The 22702-nt window shown below is 45.4% G+C and overlaps 1 protein-coding gene across 6 annotated transcripts in view; it reads right to left on the bottom strand.

The window, feature by feature from the left end:
* The window catches only part of EXTL3 (exostosin like glycosyltransferase 3), a 157088-nt gene that overhangs the window by 46863 nt on the left and 87523 nt on the right, over positions 1-22702 (bottom strand). For 5 of the 6 annotated variants that reach the window (XM_066626592.1, XM_066626560.1, XM_066626569.1 and 2 more), the window contains exon 3: positions 20080-20190. The exons of the other annotated variant lie outside the window; for it this stretch is intronic. The gene's annotated coding sequence lies outside the window, so the exon portion shown is untranslated. The remainder of the gene's footprint in view (positions 1-20079; positions 20191-22702) is intronic. 6 annotated transcript variants of the gene reach the window in all.

Genomic DNA, 22702 nt, shown 5'->3' on the forward strand with positions numbered 1-22702 from the left:
GAAGACAAAAACAAGCCAAAAGATATTCAGCAGGAAACCAACAGGGCACAATCCTAACCAGGTCTACTCAGAAGTATGTCCTATTTTGTTCAATGGGGCTTACTCTCAGGAAAGTGTGGTTAGGATTGCAGCCACATATACTCATATGTATACATATGTATTGAAAAACCATACTTTGATGGCACCTGAAGGCATACAGAACAGGGGCCTAAAAGGCATTCCACACAGTTGGAATCACTACCAAGAAGGACTCACTTCCAGTAGCAAACAGTTAAAAACTTCAGTTAGCAGATTACACAGTAACAGATCCTGGATGTCAAATGGAGCCCAGAAACAGACATCTACAGCAAAACACAGACCTGGTTCCATGCCTTCTTGGGCTTCAAAGGCAAAGAGGAACACCTCACACTAAGCCCAGAAAAACAGCTGCACTGCAGTCTGAGCAACACTGGAGAAATATCACCAATCCCAGCCAGCAACCTGGCAGCAGCATTCTGTTGCGGCTGAAGTCCCTGGACACTCTTCAGAGGCAATCCCAGGGATAGTGTGTTATAGCACCGAAGTCTGGAGATGACTAGAACATGAATGACTATGGCCAGGCCCAATCTTTCCAAGAAGAAGCAGATCTGGCAAGCAGCTAAAGCTGATAAAAAGGCACTCCTTGTCACCATCACCACCTTAGCCTCCAGAGAGCTATGGCACCTGAAACTGCAAATTTGATTCTGCAGGGGCAGCTCTTCCAGATCAGAAAGTTCCCCCACAAGACAGGGGAGCCAATCACCCAAAGCAAGAGCACACATGCATGTGCCCCAGAACTCTGGTTCAATACCTCACATCTCCAGTAAAAGGGCCAGGTGGCTGAGGATGGGAAAGACCCATGTCTGAAATCCTACAGAGCAGCTAGAAGTCAGACTAGGCAATATTGGGCGAAGATGGACCAACAGGTTGCTGCAGTATAATGTAGTTTCACTTGCTCATATGTATTTCTGCCTTATCTGGATTTAGACAGGGCTTTTCAGTGGTGTCTCAGGTGATGGCACTTCCTTCCCTGTTACTGTTTGCCTAGCACAAGACTTGATTATTTTTAGACACCAGACAAAACACAGGCTTTTAACACTTTTTAAAAATTGGTTTTAGTGGTTCTCAATGATTTGAGATTTTTAATTGACTTTTGAAGATTTTGCGGTTGCTGCTGGTTTATCTGTCTGTTTTATCACGGTTGCTGTGGTTAGATTTGTCAGCTGCCTTGGAAATTCTGCATTCAGAAAGGCTAAGCAAAAATATTTTTATGTAAGTAAGCAAATACAGCAGAACACCTCATACAAGGGCACCAATGTTTCCCTCCCCTTACGGGTGCTTTGCCTAAATCTTTTCCTATACTCAGAATTTGGGATAAAAGAGCATCTCTTCTTGAGCTTGTTTCACTCTGGGAAGAAACAGCTTTTGGACATTGAAATGCTTTACATGTTTAATCTTGGAACAGGAAATCACACGGCAAAGATTTAGAAGGAGCCCTCAGAGATTTACCAGCCACAAGACGCCACATTTCACGTTACAAAAGCAGTCCCAAGAATTTGCAGGATACCTAGGAAACAACAACCACAGGAGGCACTCCATATGTTTCTGAGCTGGTAAAGTCTTCCTCAAGACCAGAAGGTGGGTGAAAGACAAGAAAAAAAAATCTTAAGATTTATAATTCCAATATCACTGTGAAGTTAGTAAAGCTCAGAAGGGGAGGGTGAGCCTAAATGCAACAGACTTTCTCCATTTGATCCAGTCTGGAATTGCTCCTGTCGGACTATCATACTGGTAGTCACAAACTGGGAAACCCTGTGTGAGTTGTGGGGTAACAGGACCTTCCAACTTGCTTCTTATCCCATGACATACATAAATCTGCACACATGCATCCCTATACCCACAACTGATCCCACAAAAAAGAGAAAGGGGTAGGACTAGGAAATGGATGTACATATACCCCAGGTTGTATATGCAATGATGGGTGTGCACAAGTCAGTTTGTCTGCTCCCCCACTACTGAATAAATGTGTCAAACCAGTTCTTTGAAGTATTTGTATCTCACAGCAACAGTTATGCAGGGCAAGCCTGGGGTGGCAGCGGAAGGGACCCATTCAATTCCATCAGTGCTTGCCTTCTGGCAGGCATGAGAACTTGATTATTTCAGAAAGCACTTTAGAGGGGAAATGGCAATCAACTGGTTTACTGCTCTCTATGCTGCTGTGTGGTTTATTTATGTGCTGCTACATCCAAGCTTTTGGGTGGCTTTTATTATTATTTATTTACCAAGTGCCATCAAAGTGCATGGCACTTTACAAATGAAAAGAAAAGTCCCTGTCACAAAGGCCTCACAAATCAAAATAAACACAAGGGACAAACAGTGGAAAGGATGGTGGCCGGGTAGATGGGGAAGAAAGTATGATTATTTCATGTACATGTAGTTAGGCAAAGTTGAAGGAAGGTGGGGGGGGATAGTGCTAAAGGCTGCTATACTGTTATTTTATCATCACTGTGTGCCAGCTCAGTGGTCTTTTCATCAAAAAGCTTAAGTAAAAATGCCTCTCCACCTCATTCTCAAATACTCACAGAAAGTTTAAAAATACCAAACACAAATATACAACATGCGCTATATCCTGTGGTGGAGAGGCAGTCACAGAGGCCTTCTCAAGGTAAGAGAACATTTGTTCCCTTACCCTGGGGCTGCATTGCAGCTGCACCGGTGCTGGAAAGTTGGATAGAACTGGGCCCTAAGTTTACCCAGTACTAAAGCTTAAGTTTCTAAATCGGTCCAAATAGAATGTCCTTGCAAAGTTCCAGAAACACTACCAGAAACAAGGAAGCCCAGCAAATTCTACTGTTGCAGGGGTAGTGGCCAAGAAAGCCTTTCCTCATGCCTTGCCTTTGATTTTGTGATAATCCTCTCCTGGGGCAAAGTCAACAGCAGAGGTGCAAGTATCTTCATTCTCATACTGCTGATCAACACATACAAAGTGTTGTCTATGACTTGGCTAGGTTGTCAAGGTATAATACAGGTTGCCACATAAGGACTGAAGAAATTGATGAAGAAATCCTCCCGAAATCATACTATATTGGATAATTACATATCAGTGTCCAATCTTCAAATGTTCACTCCAGCTTTCAACCTGGTTTTGGCACTGAAATAGGTTAGGTCACTCTAGCATTTCTGAGCAGTTCAAGATGGTGAACATTAAAGCCCTAATCAGCCTGGATAAAAGATACCTGAAGGACCATCTTCCTCCACATGAATCTACCCTTACAAAAGAGCCTTTGCAAAAGATCTCAGGGTATGTCCCACAGCTGTCTGAAGCAAGCAAGAGGGGACCTTCTCGGTGGTGATCCCACCTTATGGAATCCCTCTCATGGGAGGCTTGTTTTAGTCCTTCTGCTTTTTCAGATGAGATTCTTCCTAAAGGCATTCTCCAATTGTTTTTGTATTTTATTTTTATCTCTCTTTGTTTTTGAAGCAGATGACTTTTTTAGAGTGTGCTCTGCTGTTTTTGGTTTTATGATTTCTCACAATCTCTGTTGTGAGCTGCCTTGAACCTTTGGAGAATAAAAATACTTTGACAAAAATTTCACCAAGCAACTGAGCTTTGTTTTGCGATTGTTAAAACACTGCTCTTTGACCTGAACTGGAAATCTGGTCCAACAAAATGATCAAAACACTAGTATTTTAACAGATGCCTCCACTGTTGCAATTGTTGGATATAAACTTTCCCTTAGGATGGAACAAACAGACAATACACTCCAGCTAAGCCAAGATTCAAATTGATGGTACTGTGCTATGCAGGTTGTTCTGCCACACCATACAGCAGATGCGCTGTACTCAAAACGTCTCTCCCAATTACAGCTATGTCAGGTTTCACTGACTGGCAAAATCCCTGTGGCATAAATGGAACAGGTAACTAGTGTCTGCAGGATAAAAGAACTGTCGCATTTCCAAGACTCAGGAAGGAGTGTTTTGCTCGATGAACACCTGGAGGACTTCATACGGAAAGTACCAAGTTCGGCTTGGGCTACGCGCCACAGGTCAAATGAAAAAGTTGGAAATGATTTGGAGGACAGGGTCAAGGGTCTCAAACCCCAATGATACAAACCAAGTTGAAGGAAATGGGTATGCTTGTTCTACAGATAAGCACACTGAAAGGGAGATCTGACAGCTTTCAAAATGCTACTACTAATATTATTACTAAAAGAATTTACACCCCACCTTTCTACTCCGCTAGGGGCATTCAAGGTGGCTTACAAATGAATCAATAAAACAATATTAAAGACATTGAGCTATGATAAAAACAATAAGACACAATAAAACTGGATCACGATTAAAATACATTCATAAAAAACACTGTCCGTCCCCCTCCCTGGTGTCAGCATAAAAAGGTCTTGAGACCCTGCTGAAAGGACTCAAGAGAGGGAGCTTTGAATTATGCAATACCCTTGGGTGTTATATTCTGTGGGTTTTATTGCAATTCATCCTCCTACAGGCAACTTCAAAATCTAATCAACAAAAATTCTCTGAATATAGATTTTCACTCTCCCTTCATGAGCATAACAAAAAATTAGAAACAAGACAGCACATAGCTGTAACAGATGCAATACAAGCCAACTATGGTGGCCTGTTCATCTTTGCTTGGAATGTGGCCCACCAAAAAGACAATTGGCAATTTCTTGCCTTGCAGATTGGACCTCTGGTTGTCCATGGTGTCCCCGCAGCAAAGCTAAAATGTACCACGCTGATATAGTGACAGAACATTTGAGTCAGTAGTGCCAAAAACACCCTAGAAAAAGAATGGAACAGCGTGATGTTGACTTGCATTTGTACAAAAACAGGGGCGAATGAGTCAGATATAGATTACATTTTAAACATGCCACATGCAGAATATTTTTTATTTGAATTCTAAATTGCAATCCACTCTGAACCCAGGAGGATGTGGGAAAGGAAGAAGCCTGTATCTTCAGAAACCATTGTTGGCCCCTCTAAAGGAAAGCCCTAATAAAGAGCACAAGAGATTTAAGAACCACACATTTAGAGAAGCTGCCAAAAAGGCTGGCTAATTTTGCTGTTCCATCTAGTAGCTATTTCAGCCCATTAACCTTTCATTTTCTGCCTTGCACCTCAGTTTTTAAATAAGAGCCCATCAGCAAATCATTAAAGGATTCTATATAAGGTGCTCCTAATAGAGCACTAATACCAGCTGGCTCTGAACAGCAAGATAATTTTATGTAATAACCTTCAAAACTAGACACAAAAGACATGCACTACCCAGCTGACATGTTCTTGCCTTTTAAAATTAGACCTGTGTCTTCTCCTCGTAGAGAGGGAGAGAAACGTGCCAACTTGCACACACGCACAGACTGTTCTCTTTGGGGTTATACAAACTCTGCCAGTTCCACACACACCACTCCCCCCAAATCCAAGACACAAAGAAGGTGGTGATTATTTGCACAGTAAGTACTGCCACTGAAATGAAATGAGGTCACACATCATGGCAACAATTGCCACAAGGCTTGAACCAGTAGCCTTGCAGAGCCAGTTCTAGCTCCCTGTGCCACAGAGGCTGTTGGTCACAGTTCAGAATCCACCTGACCCAGGGAGTCAGACAACACTGGAAGTCAATCTACTGCCTACAGTTTAGCATAATGCTCCCTGACCTGCTATCTTCGGTCTGGACAACTCATTTTTGGGTGGGGCCACTAGACTATCCCCCTTTATTTCCAGTCGACTGTCCTATGGCGTTATTAATCTGGCATTTAATAACTAGTCTAGTATTCATCTCGGACTGTGCGCCCTTCCCCCAGCAACTTATTTCAAATGAACAGTCTCATGAGCACCTGCAGAGGTCTTCTCCTCTCCCGTTTTTCCTCTCTGGCACTCATGCCTGACACTTAGGGACTTGGGCTTGGGGGCACTGTCAATATGTGAGAAACTGTGGGAAATGTTCTTCCTAGAGAAACACACTTCACCTCCTCCTCCTCTCAACAGCAGCAGGACACTTCCCATTCTTGGATACTTTTAGAGGATTTGCTGCAGGTGATGTTCTCTCCTGAGCCCTCCCACCTCCTCCCTTCTGTAAGTTAACTTGAACAGAGTATTAATATACTGTTGTACTTCCATAAAAAAGAATCTCAAATGTGTATTGCCAAGGATTTCTCTCTCACTGTTCAAAGTCAGGGAGGAAGGTAGGGACTTGTACCCTCAGTCAGACTGAGTCTCAAAAAGGCAGCTCAGCAAAACATCACAGAATTTATTATACTTATTTATACAGGTATTTATATACCACCTTTCTTTGGTCGTCAGATTCTCCTCAGACTTTAATCCAAGGCGGTTTACATAGGCAGGCTGTTCTAAACCCCTGTAGGGATTTTTACAATTGAATAGTTCTAGTCTTTCATAGAACTCCTCGCTCCAGCTGGATTCCTTCCCGGTCTGGCCTCTCTCTGGCCCTTCGCCTCCCACGCTCCCTTCCACTCTCTCTGGTCCTTCCACTCCCAAGCTCCACAAAGAATAGACCCCAACCCTCTTGCTCAGAGATAGGCAGGGCTAGTGGCAAGCACACATGACCTGTGGATCTGGTTACAGCATAGAATCATGAAACTGTCTGCCTTCCCACAATGTGTGAGAGATTGCTCAGTTATTCACACTGGGGAGGTAAAACAACCCTGAACATATAGGAGGACTGCAAATGGGATTTAATACATGCTAGAGTGGGACACATTCAGACTTGACTTTGGACTTGACTTGTTCCACCCTCAGCAAAAAAGCTGACCACCACTGGTAGACGTTACTATGCCTCTGTACATGAACTGGGCTCAATGGGGTTTTAAGCTGCTGGGTCCCAACAAGCAGAGATGAATGGCAAGATTGGATGTCAGGCTTTTGCTTATGCTATCGCAGCCTGTAAGCTGTCCTCAGGCATGTACAGCCACAACACCTGCCCAAGAAAAGTATCCACAATCATCCTGAGAAAGCCTTGCCACTGTGCACCACATATGCTGCTGAATCTCCTCCTTTGTAGCAGGTTTTTATGATTACTGCCATAAAACAGAAGCTTATCAAAATGTTTTCTTAATTATCTGAGCTGCACAATTCCTATGCTGATGCATAATTCAGTACAGCTTTGCTGAGTGAACCAAAAGGATTGAATGTGCTGTTTGCTATGCGACAGCTCGATTGAAACTAGGTCCTCGAGATCCAAGCAAGTGTCACCAATCTTGAGTTTGGTCCTTCAACATCACCACCACCACCCACAAAATGGATGGCTAGGTGTAGTTATTCCGGAGGGGGAAGAAAGAAAAGGTACTCTGAACACATCAACTATTGCTTCCTACATTCGAGGGCTGAGCATGGAAAAATGGATGAAGACCATTCAAACTAAGATCTGGCTAGCACAACAACATTGTATAGAACTTCTTGCACATCCAAGCACTTCATATATGTTAAAACACAAAAAAGGGTGCAATTCTATCTTGCGCTGGAACAGACAAGTCAGGAGGCTTGTGCTGTATCCAGTGCAAGGTAGGGAACCACAGTGGCACAGCTGAAGGTAAGGGGAAGCTTCAACAGTGAAAAGTATGTTCTTAATCTCAGCACACTTATCCAGAAGCAAAGTTGCAAAGTTAGCCAAGAAGGTTGCAAACTTTACCCCACCTCTGCCAAAGTCAGGAAGAACCATTCCAACCTGGTTTCAAATGGGCCTCCTAGGTTCATATCCACATAACTCTCACAACTCCGCTTGCTGGAGTCTTACACTTTGCCTCACTGACCTGTTGCCAACTGGAACCCCTTGCACATTCTCTGGCCCTACTATAGAATCAGATTCTACATTCTCCTTTCTTCTGGGACAGCAGAATTGTACAACTCAAAGAAGAAAGGAAACACTACCAGACACAAACTCTGTAGCATCCAAAAGCTTATAAGCAAAATAAGCAATGTACAGATGGATGTAAACATGTATCATTTATTAGGTTCTCCTAGCCACAGGAAGGGAATATGCAGCAAAGCACTGCAGGTAACTGGAAATCCTGTTGAATAATGCCATTCCACCCCAAGCTTCTGAGATCTGTATGCAGAAGAGCCCAGATCCAATCTTGGTAGCATCTCCAGGTAGGGCAGAGGAAAAATCCTGTCTGAACTTTAGAGAGCTACCAGTCAGTGTTACATAAGAACATAAGAACATAAGAACAGCCCCACTGGATCAGGCCATAGGCCCATCTAGTCCAGCTTCCTGTATCTCACAGCGGCCCACCAAATGCCCCAGGGAGCACACCAGATAACAAGAGACCTCATCCTGGTGCTCTCCCCTACATCTGGCATTCTGACTTAACCCATTCCTAAAATCAGGAGGTTGAGCATACACATCATGGCTTGTACCCCATAATGGATTTTTCCTCCAGAAACTCATCCAATCCCCTTTTAAAGGCGTCTAGGCTAGACGCCAGCACCACATCCTGTGGCAAGGAGTTCCACAGACCGACCACGCGCTGAGTAAAGAAATATTTTCTTTTGTCTGTCCTAACCCGCCCAACACTCAATTTTAGTGGATGTCCCCTGGTTCTGGTATTATGTGAGAGTGTAAAGAGCATCTCCCTATCCACTCTGTCCATCCCCTGCATAATTTTGTATGTCTCAATCATGTCCCCCCTCAAGCGTCTCTTCTCTAGGCTGAAGAGGCCCAAACGCCGTAGCCTTTCCTCATAAGGAAGGTGCCCCAGCCCCGTAATCATCTTAGTCGCTCTCTTTTGCACCTTTTCCATTTCCACTATGTCTTTTTTGAGATGCGGCGACCAGAACTGGACACAATACTCCAGGTGTGGCCTTACCATAGATTTGTACAACGGCATTATAATACTAACCGTTTTGTTCTCAATACCCTTCCTAATGATCCCAAGCATAGAATTGGCCTTCTTCACTGCCGCCGCACATTGGGTCGACACTTTCATCGACCTGTCCACCACCACCCCAAGATCTCTCTCCTGATCTGTCACAGACAGCTCAGAACCCATCAGCCTATATCTAAAGTTTTGATTTTTTGCCCCAATGTGCATGACTTTACACTTACTGACATTGAAGCGCATCTGCCATTTTGCTGCCCATTCTGCCAGTCTGGAGAGATCCTTCTGGAGCTCCTCACAATCACTTCTGGTCTTTACCACTCGGAAAAGTTTGGTGTCGTCTGCAAACTTAGCCACTTCACTGCTCAACCCTGTCTCCAGGTCATTTATGAAGAGGTTGAAAAGCACCGGTCCCAGGACAGATCCTTGGGGCACACCGCTTTTCACCTCTCTCCATTGTGAAAATTGCCCATTGACACCCACTCTCTGCTTCCTGGCCTCCAACCAGTTCTCAATCCACGAGAGGACCTGTCCTCTAATTCCCTGACTGTGGAGTTTTTTCAGTAGCCTTTGGTGAGGGACCGTGTCAAACGCCTTCTGAAAGTCCAGATATATAATGTCCACGGGTTCTCCCGCATCCACATGCCTGTTGACCTTTTCAAAGAATTCTATAAGGTTTGTGAGGCAAGACTTACCCTTACAGAAGCCATGCTGACTCTCCCTCAGCAAGGCCTGTTCGTCTATGTGTTTGGAGATCCTATCTTTGATGAGGCATTCCACCATCTTACCCGGTATAGATGTTAGGCTGACCGGCCTATAGTTTCCCGGGTCCCCCCTCTTTCCCTTTTTAAAAATAGGCGTGACATTTGCTATCCTCCAATCTTCTGGCACCGTGGCCATTTTGAGGGACAAGTTGCATACCTTAGTCAAGAGATCTGCAACTTCATTCTTCAATTCCTTAATAACCCTTGGGTGTATGCCATCAGGGCCCGGTGACTTATTGATCTTTAATTTATCAATGAGGTCTGAAACATCTTCTCTTTTAACCTCTATCTGACTTAACTCCTCGATCAGGAGGGGCCGTTCGGGCAGCGGTATCTGCCCGAGGTCTTCTGCCGTGAAGACAGATGCAAAGAACTCATTTAATTTCTCTGCCATCTCTAAGTCTCCTTTTATCTCCCCTTTCCCTCCCTCACCATCCAGAGGGCCAACCGCTTCTCTGGCAGGTTTCCTGCTTCTAACATATTTGAAGAAGCTTTTATTATTCCCCTTAATGTTGCTGGCCATGCGTTCCTCATAGTCTCGCTTGGCCTCCCCTATCACCTTCTTACATTTCTTTTGCCACAGTTTATGTTCCTTTTTATTCTCTTCATTAGGGCAAGACTTCCATTTACGGAAGGAAGCTTCCTTGCCCTTCACAGCCTCTCTAACTTGGCTGGTTAGCCATGCGGGCACTCTCCTGGATTTAGTGGAACCCTTCTTTCTTTGTGGTATACACCTCTGCTGGGCCTCTATTACTGTTGTTTTAAGCAGCCTCCATGCACTCTGGAGAGACTGGACTCTTTTTACCCTCCCTTTCAACCTCCTTCTAACCAGCCTCCTCATTTGAGGGAAGTCCGCCCGTCGGAAGTCAAGGGTTTTTGTTAGAGATTTGCCTGGTATTCTTCCCCCAACGTGCACGTCAAAACGGATCGCAGCATGATCACTGTTCCCCAATGGCTCAGTAACGTTTACATCTCTAACCAGGTCCTGCGTACCGCACAAAATTAAATCCAGAGTCACCTGTCCTCTGGTGGGCTCCGTGACTAGCTGATCTAAGCCACAGTCATTTAGCACGTCAAGAAATCCGGTTTCCTTATCGTGACCAGAACACAAATTGACCCAGTCAATATGAGGATAATTGAAGTCCCCCATGATTACAACCCTATCCTTCCTTGTCACCTCCCTGATCTGTTTCCTCATTTCAAGGTCCCCATCAGATTTCTGGTCTGGAGGACGATAGCACACCCCCAGTATTACATCGCTGCTCAAGCCTGGTAATTTAACCCACAGAGATTCTACGGTGGAGTCGGACCCACCTTCAATCTCTACTTTGCTGGATTCTATCCCTTCCTTAACATAAAGGGCCACCCCACCTCCAACACGCCCCTGCCTGTCCCTCCTGTAGAGTTTATAGCCCGGGATTGCGGTATCCCACTGATTCTCCGCATTCCACCAGGTTTCCGTTATGCCCACTATGTCAATATTTTCCCTTGTCACCAGACATTCCAGTTCTCCCACCTTTGCTCGTAGACTTCGGGCATTCGCATAAAAGCATTTATACACGGAATGCCCCAGGATGGGCTGCTTATTCGCTCCTTTGTCCCGGCATCCTCTCATTGTGCCAAACCGTCTATCACATCCCATCTCCCTACCTTTCCCAATTTCTTCTCCTACTCTGCCTTTGTCTTGTTGTTCTCTAACCTCCCCATCCTCATCCCATAGGGATGAGGAGTCCCGAACCGGATGCCCCTCGGCTCCTGTCGGCCTTCCCCCAGGGATCAGTTTAAAAGCTGCTCTGCCACCTTTTTAATGTTATGCGCCAGCAGTCTGGTTCCATTCTGGTTCAAATGGAGCCCGTCCCTCTTGTACAGGCCCCGCTTGTCCCAAAACGTTCCCCAGTGCCTAACGAATCTAAACCCCTCCTCCCTACACCACCGTCTCATCCACGCATTGAGACCCCTGATCTCCGCCTGCCTAGCTGGCCCTGCGCGTGGAACAGGTAGCACTTCAGAGAACGCTACCTTTGAGGTCCTGGCTTTCAGCTTCCTGCCTAAAAGCCTAAATTTGGCCTCCAGGACCTCCCAGCTACACTTGCCCACGTCGTTGGTGCCGACATGCACCACAGCCGCTACCTCTCCTCCAGCACTGTCTACCAGCCTGTCTAGACGAGAAGTGATGTCCGCAACCTTCGCACCAGGCAGGCAAGTCACCATGCGGTCCTCACATCCGTCGCAAACCCCCCTCTCTATGTTTCTAATAATCGAATCCCCCACTACAAGAAGCCCCCGACCCCCCTCCCGCCGAGGAGTATCCCGAGTGCGCTCGGATACGGGCCTATCCCCTGGAGAAGGGATCCCCCCTAGGGGATTGTTTCCCTCCTCTCCAGGATGACGTCCTCCAGTCCCGAGACTTCCCACCCGGGCAGCCGAGGAGCTGCACGCCTGAGGTTGGGACGAAGCCTGATCGTCCCCGGAAGTCTCCCCACGGTCCTCCTCTGGCTGCCTGCGCTTCTCCAGGTCGGCCACCAAGGCTTCAAGGGAGCGGACGCGTTCCCTGAGAGCCTGGAGCTCCTTGCACCGAGGACACACCCATGACTTATGCCCCAGAGGCATATAATCATACATGTGGCACTCGATGCAGAACACTGGATAGCCCCCACTCTGCTGCTGGCTGTCTGACTGCATAGCTTTTTTGTTGTTGTTGTTGTTGTTGTTTTATTTAGGGGTCCTTTTAAAAACCGTACACTGGATAGCAGCCCTTTTCTCTAGGGAAGAGGAAGGGCAGTGTCTGGGGCCCTGGCCTCCTCGCCCTGCTGCTGAACTCGCCCAGATGCTAAACTCTTGTGCCTTACCTGGCACTTAGTTCCCAGAGGCACTGGGTTCCCAGAGGCCACACGCGTCTGCAGAGAGCCTCACGCGATGGCCTGCCTAGCTTTATACTCCTGGCTGGCTCCTCCCCCCTCCTTCCTTCCTGATTGAAAGGGGGCTGGCCTTCCCAGGTGAGTTTACAAAAGCTCAGGAAGGCAAATGGCTGCTGATGGGCGTGACCTACTCTGCAGGCTCCTGAATGGACTGCTTGGATTAGCCTAATGGGGCTCTTAATGGGTTTGGGAATTGGCCCTTCCTAGGTCCTTTCCCTCCTAGTTCTGTTCTCTTAGGCTGGACTGTTTTTGTAACCTCAAGCTAGTTTTTATTTGGGTTTGTTTAATTATTTATTGCTCTCTAGATCCTGTGTCCCAATTTACTGACCTGTTTAGGTTATGTTCTAACTTAGATTAGGTTTAACCTGGGTTAAGTATAGGTTTAATTTAAACAAGTAGAAAACCTGCTTTTCACTTTATCCTCCTCCCTTCCTTCGATTAAGTGCTACCTTAGGTGCAGCTAACTTTCAATTTTGATTTAAATGCCTGACCCTTGGGCACTTACTCACGAGTAGGACGCTGCTCTTACTCACGAGTAGGACTCTGCTCCTGCTCAGAGTAGCCCTATGTACCTCCCTTAGGTGCTAACTTTCAATTTTGATTTAAGGTTGCTTTAAAGGTAAGGTTAAGGTTAGAAGACAGGGAGTTAGAAAGACAAAGCGTTAGAATGAGTACACTTACCTCCTCCTCCTGCTCCTCCTCCTCTCCTTCTCCAAAACTCAGCGGTCTCCTTGCCTTCTCCTCGCCCAGATGCTAAACTCTTGTGCCTTACCTGGCACTTAGTTCCCAGAGGCACTTGGGTTCCCAGAGGCCACACGCAGTCTGCAGTGTTGACAATACTAAGTTTGACAGACCAAAGGTCTGACTCTGTATAAAGCAACCTCCTATGTTCCCAATACCAGATACCACTGATATATTTCCAAACTTATATGTGCAAATGTTGAGGGCGAGATGGCTTAATTCCAAATCAAATTGGAATCAGTGCAATCACATGAGACATAAGTGACAGATAAAGTCCACTTCCAGCCTGCAGAGGGCAGTGACACATACACAGCAACAATTGGCATGCCATGCTGAAAGCTACATTCCAGAGAAGGAGAAGTAATGCATGCTATTAACTTTATACAAGCTTCACAGGACAACAATCTAAATCACATAATGTTCTAGCAACAGGCAATTCAATTCAGTAGTTTCAAAAGAGCAGTCACCTGAACAATTGCAGCATCGTGGGAAATCAGACAGGGAAAAATAAAGGAATCGATAGACTCCAATTACGAAGTGTAGTAACATAAGAATGTAAAGGCAGAGGACCAGGAGGCACAAAAGCAGCCGACTCTCTGCCCAATAACTCCATGCACCTTGAAGAATCTTCTCACATTGTCCAAAAAGGTGCCAACGGTTAGCTCTTTCTTTCTTTCTTTCTTTCTTTCTTTCTTTCTTTGTGTGTGTGTGTGTGTGTGTGTGTGTGTGTGTGTGTGTGTGTGTGTGTAAGAATATATACCCCACCTTTCCAGTTAAGCTGCACAAGGCAGCTTACAATAAAATTAAACATATCATTAATTAAAAACATGACATTCTGAACCATTCTGCAATTTCTAAACTGTCGTCAAGGGCAGTCCCATGTAGAGCAAGTTACAGTAATCTAGATATGATGCCATTAAGGCATGGGCCACCATAGCCATATCTGGCTGGCTCAGGTATAGCCGCAGCTGACACACCAGCCAAAGCTGGTTTTCTGGACCAGGGGCCTCTGTCTTACCAGCTTATTAACTCTCATCCAAGTCCCAACTACCCCCTGACCCCTTGATATTTGGTGAAAAGGAGAGATAGAGTTGGGTACCATAAGCATGTTGATAACACCAAATCGCCAGATGACCCCTTCTAGCAGTTTCATGTTAGCTTTGGGAGCTTCCAATGATGGTAAGAGTCTCAGGGCAGGAAGGAGGGCTTTTTCAAGTGTGCAAAAACTGTGTACTGGAGCTCTGACCACTGGGCTGAGTCTCCTACTACTGTTTGAAGCTCCCATCACTGTCTCATTGCCAGGCGGCTGGTGCCACGCATACCACCCAGCACCACCCAGCAAACCACTGGTTGAGAACTCCTGGGCTAGAATAAGGAAGATGACATTCTCTTCCCCAAAGGAGCCCAGCAGGCTGTTTCTTTCTTAGCCAGCTTCCTCAGACTTGGCTCTACAGAATGGTATTTGCTGAAGAGGATGTTTAAACTGGCTTTGGTTCACTGCTGTTTTATTGGGTGGTTGTTCTTGTATTTATTCTGGCTTTTATTGTGGTGTTTGTAAGCAGCTTTGAGTGCCTTTGGGCTATGAAAATAAGATCTACATATCTTTTAAAACAGGAGAAAACAAAGCATTTTCTTTTTTTAAGTGACCCTGACTCCCAGTGCACACAAACATGTGTTAAGAGACTTGGGACCTCCCAGAGACATAAAGAGAAGAAAATGTAAGTTTTCCTATCTAGTCACCTGGGGGCAATTTGCCACAGGCAATCAGGGGCGTGGCCATTGCAGGCAGGTCTGGCCCTTCCATGGGGTGAGGCAAGGCAGTAGCTTCAGGCAGTGGTTTGGCCCAAGTAACACAGGTGGGGCCTAAGGGAGAAGGGAAGGTTTGATGGGCAGCTGTAGAAAAGAGGATTAAACTACAACTGACAAGGCAGAACAAGGGAGACTGTGATGCCCTCCCCCTCCAAAAGGTCATGTTCAGAAGAAGCAGTGGTTGAGTAGGAATTTTGATTTTAAAAAAGGGGAATTTGCCTATCATAGGCATGGAGAGAACCTGAGAAAAGGAACCAATTTGGCAGCCAAACAGAAACCAGACAGAAACTACATCCAGCTCTGCAGGACATCTTCATCAAGCAGCTCTTACACTTCAAGGAGATTTTGCCCTTTGCTCTTCACCATCCCTTTGCACCCAGCGAAGGTGAAAATTGATGGTTTGGCACCAACTCATTGCACACCAATCCAAAAGCACACATTTCAACAGCTCAGCAGGTGCTCCACTTTCCTTCCAGTGGGCATTTTATTGGCCTGGCTGCAAGGCACACCAGAAGAAGAGGGCAGAAGTCTGGACAAGGCTAAATGAAATGCGGAATCTCAGGCAACGTTTAAGTAGTAGCTTTCTCTACACAGGAGTCACCTCCACCCCAGCTGCAGAGCATTCATTTTTACATCAAGCTGCAAGCATGCCTCACTTATAAATGCCTTACCTCCCAGTCACCCCTGTACTTGTCCACTTGTTCCTTTCCCTTCAGCACCCCCATCCCTGACCCTTCCCTTCTCTCTCATTCCAATCTATAGACAAAAGATGAGAAAACAAAGGGTGGGGGTTATCAAGCACAGACTTGTATAACAAAAAGGTCATTATGAGGGACTCTGGCTGGGTTTCAGAGCTGCTGACAATAGCTCAAACAGCTGTGCTGCCCTCTTGGTTTTCAGTTTGAAGTGACCCGATCCAAGGCTCAGAAGGTTCATATTTTTGTTCAAAACGATTGCCAATATTTGACATCTAGTGGAACAGTACTAGATCAGAAAAATTGTATATGCTTTGACACAACAAAGCTTATGTGTTTTAACCTGTGAATAAAGATGGCCTTAATTTTTTGCTTGCTCACTTTAGCACAAGACTTGCAAGCAGGACAGAAGGAGGGAAAGACAGACAGCTAATAACTTCATGTCCTTAGGTCACATCCTGTGCTTGTGGGTTGCTGCCCAATCCTCAGTTACATTACTAACCCACAAGCTAGAGAGGGATGTGAAGCAACTCAAGTGACAAAAAGACTTGCCACCAGGTGACTTGGCCAGAGTCTAGCACATCTTAAGAACTAAAAACTCTTTTCGGCTGAAAAAACTGCATTCTGATTTCACTTCACTGTGATGGACACTCTGCTGAATAATTCTCCTTCCCAGCCCTTGCAAGCTAACTGACCCTCCAACACAAGCTGCTCATCTGAAGACTTTGAATCCACTACTTCAAATCTAGATACCTGGAAGTTTGGGAGGTTGCCAAAAACATCAATGTCATAAGAGAAATATCCCCTAAGAATAGTAAAACTAGCAGTTTAAAGACCAGCAGAAGAGATTAACCAGCACACCTAGGTCTCTTATCCCCACAGGAGCCATAAAATGTGCTAATGCATTGGAACAGGCGCTAAATTATGTATATGGGTTCCTGCCAAGTGCTGTCAGAGGGGATTGTATTGTTGGTCTGAAAAAGAGCTTAAGAAAGTCCCATCAAAGACCTTTCCAAGCAGGACTAGGGAGTGAAGGGGCACCTTGGCAGGCACTTCACTTCCATGTCACTTTGGAGTAACTAAGTCATGGATTAGGTCCAGCTTCTTTCACCGCTGGTCCTCCTGGAAGTGTTCATTATGACAGCTTTCTAGATTCCCTAGCCCCACTGAGGCTTATGAACAAGGTCACCAGAATCAAAACGCAGAGAGAGATCATGAGAACCACTGAGAACCATCTACTGCTGTGAGCCATGACTGTCCAACCTCCAGCCAGCTCCCTCTTTTCCAGTTTACCTGCACAAGCCAGACCTTGTTGTCAGCTCCACTCCTGTCAAGAGGTACACTAAGCAGCCATAGAGATTTCAAGGATCTCTCAAACACACTGCAGGCAAGTCCCTTTAGCTGCAACTCTGTACATACTTACTTGGGAGCAATTCCCATTGAACTGGGAACATGGGTCTGAGTAAATGAAATTGCATAATTACTCAATCAGACCTGTGAGTAAACCTGAACTGGAAACTATTGTGGGAGTACTACCCAACTCTCATTCCTATTGTTGACAGGATCATGTGGTATGAAAGGGTGCAAAAATTCAGGCACCCTAATGGCCACTAGAATCTTAAATATTAGGTAAGGAAACCCACAGTGGTCAGTGAGCAGACTTTTCCCATTACCTGGCTCCTAGAAAATCTTGCTGGCTCTTCGTTTCCTAAAACAAAACTGCACCATTCTTCATGCACAAAGCCTTACAGAAGGTCAAGCAACCTGCTTTGGACCTTGTCTGAGCTTTTCCTCTAGCCTAGACCCAGTTCTCCCTTCAGTCTTACCCTGCAAGACACTGTACCTATAACTTGATAAAACACAGAAAATCCACAAACACCAGTCCAATTTCTGACCATGTATAAAGGATGACAGGCAGACCACATCTCTGAACACACAGGGCAAAATGTGAGGGGTAGCCAAGATCAACCAGAACTTCCCAAGTGCATGATTTTAGCCTGCTCAGAAACCCACACCAATGCCCATCCTTCTTTACTGGAAACACTAATACCAGTGCAGCCACAACAGGCTGCAATGTCCCAGACGGGATATTGAACGTCAGTTCCCAGCAGTCAGGGTCAGGCAACTTTCCACTTGTGCCACCAACACTCTTTTCCACTGCCAGCCTGAGTTCTGGCATCTTAAAGACACCACCTAGGCCTGAACACTCAGTCAGCTGAGCCATCCAAGGGCCAATCCCTGCTCACCAGGTTCTATAAAATCTTGGCCTCAAAGTCTGTTCCACAGTATGTTTACTTCAGGGTACTCCTCTCTTGCATGAGGACACTACATAAGTACCTGCTCCCTTCCCCCACCCTGGCTATCCTGGATTTAACCCCATACTGACTTTGACACTGTCCTGGTCCTTTTGCACTTATTTGCTTTTCTGGAGCTCAATCCCTACCTGATGAGGACTATGTGTTTGTTTCTGATCCACTTGGACAGCCAGGTCCCAGCATCCAACTGCCTGCCAGAGCCTGACATTTGCCAATGTCAATCACTGGCATGTAAAAACATGGCAAGATCAAAGGACAAATCAGAGACCAAGGACAGCTCCTGGCAGCCATGCAAGTTCACTGTGTTCCAGCCCCTCTTTGTAGACCAATACCACTCAAGTTTAAACTCGCACTGACAGGAGCTGCCTCCAGGTGGCAGAACAAACAGCACAATGGGATTTGGACTTTTGGTTCTGTGCTTTCATTGCACGCCTCTTGTCCTTCCTAATATAACCACATTATAAAACACTCCAGGGCAGATGGGCTGCTGGAGCCCAGCCAGCTGACAATCTCAGCTCAAAAGCAAGGAGGAGCATTTATCTCTTGTAACACCTCCCACAGCAACACATTAAGTGCTTAACCATAAAGCCCCATGCAGCACAGCAGACTTAAAATCTGAAATGCTGCACGCAGCTCACTTCCCTACCCAAAGGCATGCTTCTCTTTTCACTTTGTGAGCCGTGTTCTTTTCCCTTGCCTTCTTTCACTGCAACACGCTCTCCTTTGAGCAGACCACAACCTGGCCTCAAAGAAGCAGAATCTTTTGAACTCAAGAAGAGTGGGGACCTCTTGGGAACCAAGCTTCAAGGCTTCTTCAGGAAAAGAAGAAAAAGGATTTCAAATTTCAAGTAGGTACCATTTCAAACAGATAAGTGCAGGACACAAGAATTGTGTACAAAACAGCTACATAATTTGAAAACAGATACATAATTTGAAAGGAAGCTTTTATAACCCTAATGCCACCAGAAGGGGTGCTCATCAGAGCCCAGACTTGAGTGGAAACTAGTAGTTGCTGATCTCCTGCTTCCAGGATGGTTGGATGCAGTCTGAACATACACCACCAAAGGCCTGACTCAAATGCACTTCTTGATGGATTGCCTGGGCAGGCAAATAAACTTTGCTGAAAAGCAACGCACCTGAGGCAACATGCAAGGAGACAGGAAAGTTTCCATCAGTGATGGTCTATTCAGTCATGCAAGCCATCACTTGACATTGCAGTCATATGAACCATGCATGTGTGAACCAGTCCCAAGACAAACGTTTTTCAGTATGGCAGGGCAAAGAAGGTTCAGTCAATTACTGCCTTAAGTAGCCCAAAGACCAGGACCCCCACCAAATAGAAACTGTTATGACACAGTTACCTGGAGATTTTTCTCAGGTAGTGTTTAAAATTGGAACTACGGTAGGGCAGTGGGACAATGACACCCAAAAGTTGCTATCTGTACTGCGAGCTTTTAAAATCTCTTGCAATTTACATCATTAAGGTAGAGGGCTGGGGACATCTCCTGTCACTGGTCCTCTTCACCTGTCCATTGCAGTGATATGTGAGGACCAGAGCAGTCTTTGCAGTCTACATTGCATTGCCCTCCAAGGAAAGGCAAGAGCCTTTCTTCAGGGAGATGCAGGCACTGTCATAAAGTGAGGGTCCAGGCAGAGTACTGTACTGAGATATCCTCAAGGAGTCCTTGAGGTCAGAGGTCAATATATGCTTGCCAACAAAGAGACTGTTATTCAAATTGCTGGGCAGAGCAGCACCCTGGCCCAGGTTCTTCTTATGCACTGTAGCTGCTGTTTCCAGCTGCCATGTTCCTTGAGGATACTGTGCATATTTTTACACAGTTTCAAAGCAATCTACAGAAACAAGGTAGTCACTGCAGACAGAAGAATAAAGCCAAACTTGCCAGTTCTGTCCTACAAAGCAAACCACAGTCCAGTTGGGCCCAGCAATCCCCAGTACCGCCACACTGTACCTCATTCTGTTTTTAGACTCTGGCCTACAGGGTGTTGTCATCATGGGCACAAGTTCCTTCATTGTTCAACCACTCCACAGCAGGGAATGCCAGTCTCCAGGGGATTGCCTCCTGTTTAACATACAAATAAAAATGACACTCACTTAGAAGTACACTGACTGGAGTCTTCCTGCAAGAAAGGCTGTGCCTCAGCGTGCCGGGTTGGAAACAAGCCCAGCAGCCATACCACCAAAGAAATAACAGGGCAAGGATTGGGTCACAGAGACCGTCCTTCATGACTCAACTCATCCAACTATACGAAGGCGGATAAACTGAGTGGATGAAGTACCCCTTAGCAGTAAGTGCCCCTAAGTTCTCCCCATCCCATCTCCAATTTTCTTGCATGCGAAGTAACTGGCTCCCACAGTTGTGGTGACAGAGAAATTTGCAATTCAGAATTATTTAAGCTGCAAGCATGCCATGTTTGAATGCCTCCACCATTAAAAAAAAACCTATACAGACAAAACTAGCAAATCAGGGAATACAATGGCAGCCTACCCATTCCTCTAGAGTAGGGGTCTCAACTTTTCGGCCAAAGGGCCGCATCAATTATCTGGCAGTGTCGAGGGCCGGAAAAAAAAATTAAATATAAAATTTAAATAAATACATTAGAGATGGAACTTAGATGAATAACTGAAATGGATAGGTTCAAATGTCTAGGATTTCTCCAAGCACCAACACAGCCCAAGAAATAAAGCACACATACTAAAATGCACCCCCATTCCCCCACCACACAGGCACAACTCTGGTTGTGTTTGGTCAACTGGGCCAGAGGCTCTCAGGAGATCAGAGGCTGGCTGCAGGCCGGATAGAGGTCTCCTTTGGCCACATCTGACCCCCGGGCCAGGGTTTGGAGACCCCTGCTCTATAGTGCTAGCTTTCCACATGCTGAAACTTTTTCAATATGGGGAAGCAATCAACACATATATTCCTGTCTCTACTACCACTACTTTATCTATGTAGACAGCTTTGTGAATTATTTTTTATTGAAAAGCAGTATATAAATATTAATACTGGTACAGTTTAACACATGAGAATATGTTAGGTGCTGAACTGATCATAAGTGTCTATTTTATGACAGGTATACCATACGGTTCCTGTGAGGTGCTCAGGGTAGTGTACACAGTTCCTCCTCCATGTGAGTAGCCCAACGCCACCCAGATATGCCAGAACATGGATCTCTCCAATACTAGCTGGATACAAACTATCCCACGATACTTACTTGTGAAAGATTAGTTAGGTATGGGCACCCGCATCAAAATCCTGCATTTTCCCGGTTGGGAGGATCCAGCACTCAATAGCTGAGCAACCAATTGGTATACAGACTCTTCCAGGTTGAATTCCCACAATACTGAATGAAAAGGATCTTAGGTAGCAAGACTGTGAAAAGCCACTGCTCGAGACCTTAGGAAGTGGAAAATTCGGCTAAGTGGATCAATGGTCCAAGCTCACTATAAACGTCATATGAACAAATGTTTGTCTTCGCTAAGCATCTATGCAAAGTAAATGCCACAGATCAAAAAACAAGTCGCATGGGAATTCTCTTGCAAGGCAAAACACTCCCTAAACTAGCAGGCTCCTTCTCCATTCCGTGCAGATAATAAGAAACCTGCAGTTGTAGATACAATCTCCTGGATCACCATCAAGAGCTGTAAACACAGTGATCTTAAGCTCTTCTTAACAGATTTATACTCTCTCCAGCTACAGCGTGCAACATGTCAAATCTTCCAGCCACAACATGCTAATTCGAATTTGGCTGACAATGCACATTTTGCTGCAGATTATTCTTCTCTGAGGTTTTGTGGTTCTGCTTGCAAAGACAGTGCAGCACCAAAACTATGCCCTGGTTTTACTGGTACTGCAAAATGGACTTCACCCCCATTGAGCAGACAACTGGATAAGATGATTAGGGCACACCTTCTGTTACATGGTCAATATTTTATTTTTTGTTATTTCCTTTAATTTAAGGTGTGCAGGAGATACACATGTTGCTAGGTGCCTGCCGGTAGAGCAAAGGGCCAGACCAGTAATGTGATTCATAGGACTGAGGACAGGAGGCCATATTCCCACATGCCAGAAAGGCTACATTTTTCACTGATCTATGTAATCACTCACCCCATTGATCCACTGCTACACATATGAAAAGAGACTCATTTACTCCTTAAATGTAAATGGAGTTTTCACACCTCCAAAGTGTAGATAAAGCTTTCCAACCAAATGTTGGAACAGCATATTTGGTATTGACTCCCAAGTTTTAGGGAAAAACAGTTTTGTAAGACAGCACAACAAAAGACAAAAACTCATCAAAATGGAATAAGCCAATTTGCCATGCTCTGCTAGCCAACACTAGCCTACCTTAGAGAACTGATAGCATTGTTTTCTCTGGTTCCCCCTTCTCCTGGTCTCTCTGTCCTGCTGTTCCTTCCAATAAACATTAGTTTACCAAAATATTGGAGGAAAGCTTTAACACTCAAAGAACTGCCAAGTGTATTTTTTATTGGTATGCAGGATATACAGCAGGCTGCCCTTGGATTATTCTGGAGCGAGAAAGATTTCCAGGTTATGGGTACATTTGAAATAAACT

Source organism: Tiliqua scincoides, chromosome 1 (genome assembly GCF_035046505.1).
Source record: "Tiliqua scincoides isolate rTilSci1 chromosome 1, rTilSci1.hap2, whole genome shotgun sequence".
In the NCBI taxonomy this organism is placed as follows: domain Eukaryota; kingdom Metazoa; phylum Chordata; class Lepidosauria; order Squamata; family Scincidae; genus Tiliqua; species Tiliqua scincoides.